An 11,706-nucleotide genomic window follows, 5' to 3' on the forward strand; every position below is an offset into this window, starting at 1 on the left:
TCTGTGGTGGCAGAAGCTGACGTCCTTGTAAAGTCGGCGGTGCCGGGGCCACTTCTCGGCTTGGGTTTCGGAGAAACTGCTGAGCCCACGCCGGCTGCCTAGCCGCCTGCGCGAGTCGAGAGGGAACGAAAAGAAGGAGCTCCATCTAGTGTTGTCACAAAACAAGACCAAAGGCACCCTGGACGATTCATCAGGTGAACGAACACACCTTGTCTTGTGTCAAGAAAGATTATCTAACAAGCCAGAACTGCTGGGTTGGGGGAGTTTAGCGCGAAGTAGAAGTGGGGTTCACCTTTGTCTGGGAAGGAAGACCCAGTGGCCTTCAGATCTTGCTGTCTGTGACGACGCATAAAATGTCTCCTCCTAGAGGGGCCGACCCCAGCACCACACACAGGTTCGTTTGTTATTATAAAATCAGGGGGCCCGAGGCCTTGACAACATCCAGAGGACTCTGGGGAGACATACACACTGGGTCCGGCACATAGGTGACTTTTTGGAGCTTTTGTACCCGTTTTTGCACTTGATGGGTCATGGGGTTCACATATCTTCAGCCTTAGTGAATAATGGCCGAGTGGGATTTTCCAAAGTGGGATACAATGATTTATGCTCTCAGTGACACTCTATGAGGGTGCCTTTTACTTGTTGTCTCCAAAACTTGGTTTTGTCAGCCATTTTCACTCTTGTCATCCTGACGGGTATGGTACAGATACCTTGTGGTGTTTTAATTTGCATTTTCTTAGTTAGTAGTGAAGTCAAGTACTTTTTCATAAGTTTCTTGGCTATTTAAATTTCCTCCTTTATGAATTACCAATTGGCCATTTTCCCATGATCTGTCTTTTTCTTAATTATTTCTTAATTATTTGTTCATTACCTATGCCGGTTAAGAGGCCTTTATCACATATGTCTCATGCCTTCTTTATTCATTTTCTTTTCATGGCATCTCTGGATGAACAGACGCTGTAATGGAAGTCAATGTATACATCCTTTCTTTTATGGCTTGTATTTTCGGTGTCCTATTTTAAAACGATTTCCCTACCTTGAGGACAAGAAGACATTGTCCTATATTATCTTTCAAAAGCTTTATTAGAGTTTTGCTTTCTGCATTGAAGTCTGCACTCTCCTGAAACTGAAATTTTGTTGGTAGGAGATAGCACTCATGTTTTTTATTTTCTTCCATGTGGATTTCCGATTCTGTTTATTGGAAAGATCATCTTCTTCCCACTGTTTTGCAGTACCACACTCATCTTAAATCAGGTGTCCATTTGTGGGTGTTTTGGAATGTTCTGTTCTGTTCCATTGTCCCAATTGCTGGAAGTTTATAATGTGTCTTCATATCCTGGAAAGCTAGTCCTCTCACCTTGTTCTTCAAGCGTCTTGGACATTCTTAAACCTTCGTACTTATGAATAAAATTTATAATCCCAGGAATGCATTAAATCTGTAGGATACTGGAAGAGATTTGACATCTTTATAATATTAAGCATGCAATCAATAAACGTGGCTATTTATATAGGTCTTATTTACTTTCTGTCAATAATACTTTGTGATTTTACATATAGACATCTTGAAAATCTTTTATCGGACTTATTTCTAGGTATTTGATTTTTTAGGCTTTTGTAATTTTTTTAAATAGACTTTGTTAGAGCAGTTTTAGCTTCACAGCAAAATTGAGCAGGAAACAGAGAGTTCTCATATATGCTCTGCCCCCACATGGGCATAGCTTCCCGCATTATCAACCTCACTTACCAAAGTGCACATTTGTTACGACCAATGAATACACATGACAAATCATTATCACCCAAAGTCCATAGTTTACATTAGCGTTCACTTTTGGTGTTGTACATCGCATGGATTTTGACGAATGTATAATGACATGTATCTGTATCCAGCACTGTAGTGTCGCACAGAGTAGTTTCAGCGCCCCCAAAAATCCTTGTGCTGCACCTGTTCATCCTCCTCTCTACCCTAACCCCCAACAACCATTGATGCTTTTACTATCGTCATAGTTTTTCCTTTTCCAGAATGCCAGATAGTCGGAATCATACAACCAGTAGCCTTTTCAGATGGGCTTCCTTCACTTAGTAATATGCATTTAAAGCTCCTCTATATCTTTTCATGGCTCGGCTGAAGGACATTTTGGTTGCTTCTAAGTTTTGACAATTTTGAATAAAGCTGCTATAAACATCCTTGTGCAGGTTTTTGTGTAGACATAAGTTTTCAGTTCCTTTGGGTAAATAACAAGGAGTGTGATTGCTAGATTCTATAATAAGAGTATGTTTAGTTTTGTAAGAAACTGCCAAATTGTTTTCCAAAGTGGCTGTGCCATTTTCCATTCCCACCAGCAATGAATCAGGGTTCCTGTTGCTCCACAGCCTTGACGGCATTCGGTGTTGTCAGTGTTCCAGATTTCAGCCATTCAAATAGGTGTCTAGTGGCATTTCATTCTTTTTCTAATTTGCAATTCCCTAAGGACATATGATGTCGAGCGTCTTTTCATGTATTTTTTTCCATCTGTATTTCTTTTTTGGTGAGATGTCTGTTCAGGTCTTTTACCCATTTTTAAAATGATTGTTCATTTTCTTATTGTTGAGTTTTAAGAGCTCTTTGTATATTTTAGATAACAGCCCTTTATCAGATAAGTCTTTTGTAGCCCTTTATCAAATATCTTTTTCTCCCCATCTATGACTTGTCTTCTCGTTCTTTTTGACAGCACCTTTGGCAGAGCAAAAATTTTTAACTTTAATTAAACCTAGGTCATCCATGAATCATGACTTTAGTGTTGTATCTAAAAAGTCATTATCAAACCCAAGGTCATCTAGATTTTCTCCTATGTTATCTTCTAGAACTTTTTTAGTTTTACATTTTACATTCAGGTCTGTAATCCATTTTGAGTTAATTTTTGTAAAAAATATAAGGTCTGTGTCTAGATTTACTTTTTTGCCTATAGATGTCTAGTTGTTCCAGCATCATTTGTTGAAAAGACCTTCTTTGCTTGATTGTATTTTGCCTTTGCTCCTTTGTCAAAGACCCCTTGACTATATTTGTGGAGGTCTATTTCTGGGCGCTCTGTTCTGTTCCCTTGATCTATTTGTCTACTTTCACCAATACCGCCTTGTCTTGACTACTGTATCTTTATAGCGGGTCTTACTATTGAGTAGTATTAGTCCTCCAACTTTGTTCTTCTTATCCTTGGGCTATTCTGAGTTTTTTGCTTCTTCATGTAAACTTTAGAATCAGTTTGTCAATATCCACAAAATAACTTGATGGAATTTTGATTGGGATAGCATTGAATCTATACATTATGTTGGAAAGAACTGACATCTTGACAATATTGAGTCTTCTATCCAAAAATATGGAATATCTTTCCATTTATTTAGTTCCTCTTTGATTTCATTTATCAAAGTTTTGTAGTTTTCCTCATATGTATCTCATATGTTTTGAAGTTCTACTAGATATCCTCAAGCTCAAAACTGTCTCCTTTATCATTGTATAATGCCCCTCTTTATCACTGATAACTTTCCTTGCTTTGAAATTTGCTGTGTTTTGACATAAAACTCACAAAAATGTGGAGGCCCCCTAGGACTGGGTTTTTAACTCTCAGACTTATTCACAGTGGGCCTCCAGCAACTTGTCGATTACAGTTTAGGTTTTCCTACCCCACTACTCATTCTTAGGGAGGTTTCTGCTCATGGGTTTCTGCTTCAGTAAATTGTGATTCTCTGTATTTGCCTGTCTCTCTGATTGAGGGGGCAGTGGTTTGCCCTCTTAGCTCAATCCTCTTGACAAATCTAAGAGGAGTTGATTCTTCAATTTATTCAGCTTTTTACTTGTTTTAGGATAGAGCAATGATGTCCAAACTCCTTACAAGCTGGACTGGAAACTGATAGTCCCATTATTTTTTAAAGTAACTTAATAATCTTTGTTTTTTAACTCAAAGATTTATTCTAATTATAGTTACTGTAATTGACAGATATATTTGGATTTTATCTCTGTTATTCTTTGTACTCATTTTTCACATATCGTCCCTTTCTTTGACTTCATTCAGATTGACTGAGTATTCTTAGTAATCTTCCTAAGATTCTCTCTCTTTCTCGCTCTCTTTTGCCTAGATGTATATATATATGTATTTTTATGTATTTATCCTGCTTGGGATTAATTTGGATTCTTGATCCTGTGGATTGATATCTTTCATCAATTTTGGAAATTCTCAGCCATTTTCTTTTCAAACAATTGCTTTTGCCCCACTTTTCTCTTTCTCTCTAATTGTAATTTAAATGAGATCTTCTCACTGCGTTCCTTTATCTTTACTGCATTCTTTCATACCTCTGTGCTTCATTCTGCATATTTTTTTCTAAACTATTTCCAGTTCACTAATTTTTCTTCAGCTGTGAATAATCAACTATTAAACCCATCCATTGCATTCTTAATTTCACTGTTGTTATTCTTCAGTTCTAGAATTTCTATTTTTTTTTAATTGGCTGTCCAATAAGTTTTCAGTTTTTTTGCCAGTTAATCAGTTTTGTCTTTTGTCTTCTTGAATGTAGGCTGTAGCTATTTTAATACTTGTTTCTGATAACTCCAATATCTGCGGTTTCCATAAATCTTTTTCCATTGTCTTTATTTCTACTGATTATAGTTCATGTTGTTCTGTCTTCTTGCATGCTCAGTTATCTTTGTGTGCCAGGCATTGTATGCAAAAAATTGTTTGTTGAAATTATTTGGAAGCCAAGGTGATATTATATTTCTCCAGAGAGCATTTTGGCTTGCTTCTGCCAAGCATCTGGAATCCCTAGCATTATTGGATTACTTGTGTGAGGTCTGTAAGAGGTCTGTGAGAGACTTTTTTCGAGGTTCACTCTTAGTTCCAGGGTATAGCTCTTTGTGTCCCAGACCAAAATGGGACTCACCAAAGCCCTATCTTGGCAGATCATTTACTCCAATTTTTATGTCTCTGACTCTAAAACTAACAAGAGTACTGATTGGCCTCCTGGCATTTCAACTGCCTCTTCTAAATCAACAAAAATTTCAAGGCATAAACATTGCCTTTATGGGTTTTCATTTTCTTCCCACTCTTGGCCTTATAAGCTCTCTCATGTTTTCAGACATATCTATTTATATATAATTTTTTTTTCCATTTTTTACTCATTTTTCTCAATGAGTGGGTTGGTCTCATTTATCTAGTTCCCCATTTCCAGATGTTGGAAGTTTAGGGTTATGGTTTTTTAAACTAATGGTTTTTTAAACTAATTGTTTTAGCGAATTTTAAGGGGAGAGAACCTTAGAAAAAGAAAGAAATACTAAATCTTCATTTAAGTACAAAAACAAGGATGTTGATGGAAAATACAAGTTTGAAGAAATGCCCTAAAACAAATAATTCGCCTTAGGCATAGCATGTTAAATAGGAACATTATTAATTTTTCCTCACCACAAATATGATGTTTGGTCCACTTAGGTATTACCACAATCAGACAGAATGGGACACCAGAAGACCAGTTCTGGTTTAACTAGACTGACCATGTCCGGCCCTGGGTTTTAAGGTCTCAGGATCTATAGACAGATCTGAATATACTACCTTCCATTATCCACTCTAATCTTACTCAATTCATACGCTAGAGCAAAAGTATTCAGGGTATTTTTCTCTTATTTAGAAAACACTTAGCTAGAGGTATGCTTAAAGAAAATCTATTTATGAGATAATTGTATAGTCTTATTTTTCCCACCCACTGACTAATCCAGAAGATACGTATAGTATTTATCACTCTAATAAGCAAAACACAGCTTATTATCAATAATTTTATTTGCTATAGAAACACTAATCATTCATTAGAAATAAAAGTGAATTTTCATGCTTTTTCTTTGTATGTATAGCTAAGGCACATAGATAAAAAAAGCAACAAATAGAATAAGAGAATTGGCTTTAAGTCTATATATTTTGAGAGTTATGCTTAGGGTTTAAGAAATACATTATAGTATAGAGCAAATCTTTATTATGCCCACTGAGAATTTAGGATTCTATATCTGCATGCTAATGATATTTCTAAAGGAATATTATATACCTGGTAACACCAGGAACCATGTTCCTATCTAGTGTACTTTCTGGATTTAAATCCATGTTGATAATAATGAAAATGAAAGTGAAAGCACACACAATTTAAATTTAGACTAAATAAAATCTATATTTTGGGATCTACAAAACTATTTCAAGTTAGTGCAATATAAGATCCACATGCAAAAATCAATTATATTTCTATATACTCCAATGAGTATATGGAAATCAAAATTAAAAACAATTTGTAATCACTGAAAAAAAGTAAAATGATTAGGCATAACACTAATAAATCATGTGCTGGACTTGTATGCTGAAATACAAAATGCTTACGAAAGAAATTAAAGACCTTAAAAAAGTAGAGGAATGTACCATGTTCACAGATCGAAAGACTCAACATGATAATGATGTCAGTTCTCCCCAAATTGAACTACAGTTTTAGTCCCATTCCTATCAAAATCCCAACAAGAATTTTTGCAGATATGGGCATACTTATTCTAAAATTTATACGGAGAGGCAAAGGAACTGGAATAGCTAAAACAATTTTGATAAAGAAGAACAGAGTGGACTAAATCCCTCTACTTGATGTTTAGACTTAATATATAGCTGCAGCTATCAAGATGGTGTGGAATTGGCAAAGGGACACACACATAGATCAATGGAAGAGAAAAGATAACTCAGAAATAGAGCCTGTACACAAGTATGGCCAACTGACTTCCCAAAAATGTGCAAAAGCATTTCAAAGGAAGAAGGATATTCTTTTCAATAAATGATGCTGGAACAGTTGAACATGTATAGGCAAAAATAATGAACGTTAACCTAAACCTTCATACCGTCTATAAAGATTATCTCAAAATAGATTATAGATTTAAATATAAAACCATAAAACATTTAGAAGAAAACAAAGGAGAACATTTTCAGGATCTAGGGCTAGATAAAGAGTTTTAAGACATGATACCAAAAGCATGATCCATCAAAGAAAAAAAACTATCAGTTGAACTTCACGAAAATTATGAATTTTGCTCTGTGACTCTGCTAAGAAAATGAATGGACTAGACATAGACTGGGAGAAAATATTTGCAAACCACATATCTGACAAAAGACATATCTAGAATACATATATATTTAAAAACTCAACGGTAAAATAAAAAACAAATAATTCCACTAGAAAATGGCAGAAGACATGAACAGATATTTCACCAAAAGGGATCTCAGTGGAATTGTGTTGAGTAATAAAAGCCTATCTCAAAAGGTACCATATAAGCCCATTTATGCAACATTTCAAAATGAGAAAATTATGGAGATGGTGAACAGATAGACGGTTGCCAAGTATCAGAGGATGAGGGGAGTGGAGAGTGGGTATAACTATGAATGGGTAGCATGAGGAATCTATGGTAATGAAATAGTTCTTGACTGTCGTGGTGGGTACATGAATGTACACATGTGATAAAATTGCATAAAATGTGCACGCATGCATACACATACACACAAATGATGCATATAAAATTGGTGAAATCTGTAGAAGGTCTGTGAATTGTACCAATATCAGTTTCCTTGTTTTGCTATAGTTGTTAGCTGTTATCACTGGGGAACACTGGGTGAAGGGTACACAGGACCTGTCTATACTACTTTTGCAACTTTCTGTGAATTTATAATTATTTCAATATGAGAAAAATTTTAAAATACTACATTTTTGACACTGGTCTTACTTTTTTCAAAATCTTTACAGAAGATGCCAACAAGTAGCCAATTGGGGTGATTTATTTTTCTACTATCTATTCTTCGTGACTTAATGGCAAGGACCCTGGATTGAAATATCTACAAAGTCACCTAGCAGAGGAAGATGGAAAAAAATCAAGAATTTGAGCTAGGGCAGAGGAGTATTATATGCAGTCATTACTGAAAGAGATGCTTTTGTCAAGGTGTTTGTTTTTTTAATGATCTTAGATTAACAGGAGCCAGGGCAGCCAGCCCATCTTAGAGAGGAGGTGTTTGCAAATGAACGGGCAGGAGGGGAGCCCTTGGAGGCAATAAAGAGTGAAGGTAACAAAGAAGAGCTTTAGGAGAGAAGAATTCACTTAAAAGACAAGGTGAGTGGAGGAGACTATAAATTCAAAAATAAAAATAATCCAAAGAAGTACTTGATAAAATTATGAGCATTTTTACTTCTCACCCATCAGACAGAGCTAGTCTATGTTGTGGTTTCCATGAACCCCTGAATAGCATCTATTGAGGTGAGAGAGAGCTCAGTAGAATCCAGAAATACTTGACAATGGGTATTTACCATATAAATCTTAAAGGGAAAATATCCTGTTTCAGCAATGTTAATTGCTGCTTCATTGTCTTGTCTTTTGTTACCAAGTGAGCAAGATACAAATTGTTTGTTTGCAATTGTTCTATGGTTCCATGGTGTTCTATCAATATTTGCATTACCCACAAAGGGATAATTGGACACAGACGAAAGTGAAGAAAACTTAGACTTTTGCAACAGACAGACTAGGTTAAAATTCCAGCCCCACTACTCACCAGTATGAAGACTCAACATCCCTGAACCTCAGCCTTTTCAGATGGTGACAGTAACACCTCCCAGGACTACTGTGAGGATTAGAAACAATGTATGGAGAAGCTTCTAGCACAGTGTCTGGCATACTGTTGGCATGTGGTCACTGATAAGTATCCCAATTATTATGTTATTATTATAATTAAGTGATTTTTGGTATAACACTATTCACTATAAAGTGTTATTTTGCACACGTTGCAACTTTCTTGAAACAATCCAGAGAAGACCAATTACTGATGAAGCACAAAGGCCTCTGTATGAAGCAGTCTTACTTTATAAGGCTGTCTCCTGGGATGGATCCCAATGATAGAGTTACAGGGAGGTTGTACAACAGTTTATTTGCCCAAATTATAAACCTTACATAGTAGTGCTCTGTATTAATATAGTAGAAAGCATATACTGCAGATTTTTTTTCTCTTCTGGAAACCCAAATAACATATCCATAACATAATCATGAAATAATCATGAAATAATTAATAGACCTACCTGGAAAACCTCAGGAAGTCAAGGCCAAAATTATATGTATTTTTGTCCCTCAGAAGGAAACAGGTTTTTCTACCTCTTGACAAAGATTCTTTGCTTGACCAAACTTAAGTCAGGCTCCTGAAGCTTTTCTTAGACCCATTTACACACTTCTTTACAAAGTCCACTTTCAGCAAGAACTTTGAAGTCAGTGTACCCAGGATCCCCCTTCCTCCATTTCTGATCACTCTGGACATCTACTCAGTTTCCTCAGCCTCCACATTCCCTGGGTGATGTCTGGTCACCCTGGCCTGCTTGCAGCAAGAATCCTGTTAGGTCAGTTTAGCCAGATCCCCCTTGACCCCTGATGCTTCCTCTAAGTAATTGTCCATGCACTGACTCCTGCTCTGCTCCTTGGCAATAAATTCCCGCTTGCCCATGCTGTATTCAGAATTGAGCCCAGTTCCACGACAAGATTGCCTTTCTCCTATTGCCAGAGTCCTGAATGAACTCAGGTTTTACTGCTTGAACTACTCACCAGCTCTGGTTTTGCTTTGACAGTCTCACATCCCCAAGACTTGCTGTAGTTCTCTGAGTCACTCAGGTGTTCAGTGCATTCACTAGACCTGCCTCAATTTTTATGGGATTAAGTTACACATTATGACTGCAAATCTTTGAGGTGGAAAGTAAGGAATAAATTCCCTGAAAGAAGTAACTATGGTTGTTCTCCCACCACCAAGTTCAATGTTATACTTCTAGGCATTCATCTTCCAGTCATGAAGGGTCCACTTGTCGTAACTGAACCCCAAGTGATTCCCTGTGAGACTCTTGTTCATTCACTTTGTTATTAAGACTTCTCAGATTTCCCTGTGGCTCAGAACCCAGTGAATCCTGGAACATTTGGCCATCCTGAGTCGGCTGTCATGTTCCAATGACAATGGAAACATTTTATATTATAATTTTAAAAGGAGAACAGCAGGGTAAGTTTGGAAAAAACAAGTTCTCAGGGAAAGTCAGGGAAATCAAATTATCTGGGAAGATTTAATTTTCACAAAAATATTGCCTTTACCCCGAGTTCTCTCTGAGGTCTGCTCTATAAATGAACTAAGTCTCTGGAAGAAAAGGACAGTGGAATTTGACAACAGAAAAAGCATGTTATTTTTAAGAATTAATAGAAGAAATCATGACTTCAGTTCTTTTCATAATCATAATTGGTGATTGCCTGGGTCCATACAACTTTACAATGGGAGAGACCTCAGAGATTATAAAATCCAGTCCCATCATTTTCCTGATGATGAAACTAAAGCCTGAAGGTGTTACTGGACTTTCTCATGGTCACACAGATCCTTAGCATTGAGCTGGCGATGAAAACCCAGGACTCCTCATCTGTGGGCCAGGCTCTTTACACCACCATAGCAGCCACTTTAGGTCACTGTAGGAGTCAGAGTTCTCCAGAGAAACAGAGCCAATAAGGACATATACAGGCAGAAAGAGGTTTATTATGGGGTTGGCTCACATGATTATGGAGGCTAAGAAGTCCCATGATCTGCTGTCTGCAAGCTGGAGCCTCAAGAAAGCTGGTGGTGTCCTTCTAGCCCAAACCTGAAGTCCTAAGAACCAGGGTAGCCAATGGTATAAGTTGCAGTCCACGTCTAAAAGCCTTCAAATCAGGAGCACTGAGGTACAAAAGCAGAAGAAGATGGATGTCTCAGCTCAAGCAGAGAGCAGATTCATCCTTCCTCCAACCTTTTTGTTCTGTTCAGGCCCTCAACAGATTGGAAAGTGCCCAGGCTCATTGGTAAGGCTGATCTTCTTTAGTCAGTCTACTGATTCAAATACAAATTTCTTGCAGACACATCCCCACAGACATACCCAGAAATAATGTTTTATCAGCTATCTGGGCACCCCTGAGCCTAGTCAAGCTGACACATAAAATTAACCATCATAGTTACATATATTTTCAAATATGTCTTCTCTCTCCTCTTACATGTCCAATAAGAACCTCCAGCTTAACAGAAGGGGACTTTTTTTGGTTGTGTTTATTATATTCCAGAGCCTAGACTAATTCCTGACACCTCGTGGACAGTCTGTATTCCCTAGCGAAATCACAGGGAGTATTGGGCCTACTCTCAGAGCTATGCTCTAGGTCTGTAGATCATGTCCAGGTAATCTTATAGCTCATTGCACCTGTGGAGGATTAAAGATGGCCACAAAGTCTTAGATAATCCTCCAACTGGGTGGTAGGTCTAAGTCCCTTTGCTCGATAATCTAGATAAGCTCTGTAACTGCTTTGACCAATATAATACAGTAAAAGTGATGCAGTGCCTATTTCCAGGGCCAGGTTTGAGAAACTAGAAATTTCTGTCTGTTAGAGCTCTTTCTCTCTGGGGGCCCTGAGCCACCATGGAATGTCTGAGTCCATCATGCTGGAGAAGCCATGTGTATGCGCTGCATTTGAGAGACCCCACTGAGCCCTACTTTAGAGGTTCCTTGCCAACACACCAGACATGTGGGTGGAGCTGTCTTGGACCCTCCAGACCCTCCACCAGCTGAGTACCACCCAGTGACCACAGTTGATACCATATGGATCAGAATAATTGCTCAGCTGACACTGCCTGAATTTCTGACTCACAAAGCCAA

The sequence above is a fragment of the Zalophus californianus genome, chromosome 1 (assembly GCF_009762305.2).
Source record: "Zalophus californianus isolate mZalCal1 chromosome 1, mZalCal1.pri.v2, whole genome shotgun sequence".
Lineage (NCBI taxonomy): Eukaryota > Metazoa > Chordata > Mammalia > Carnivora > Otariidae > Zalophus > Zalophus californianus.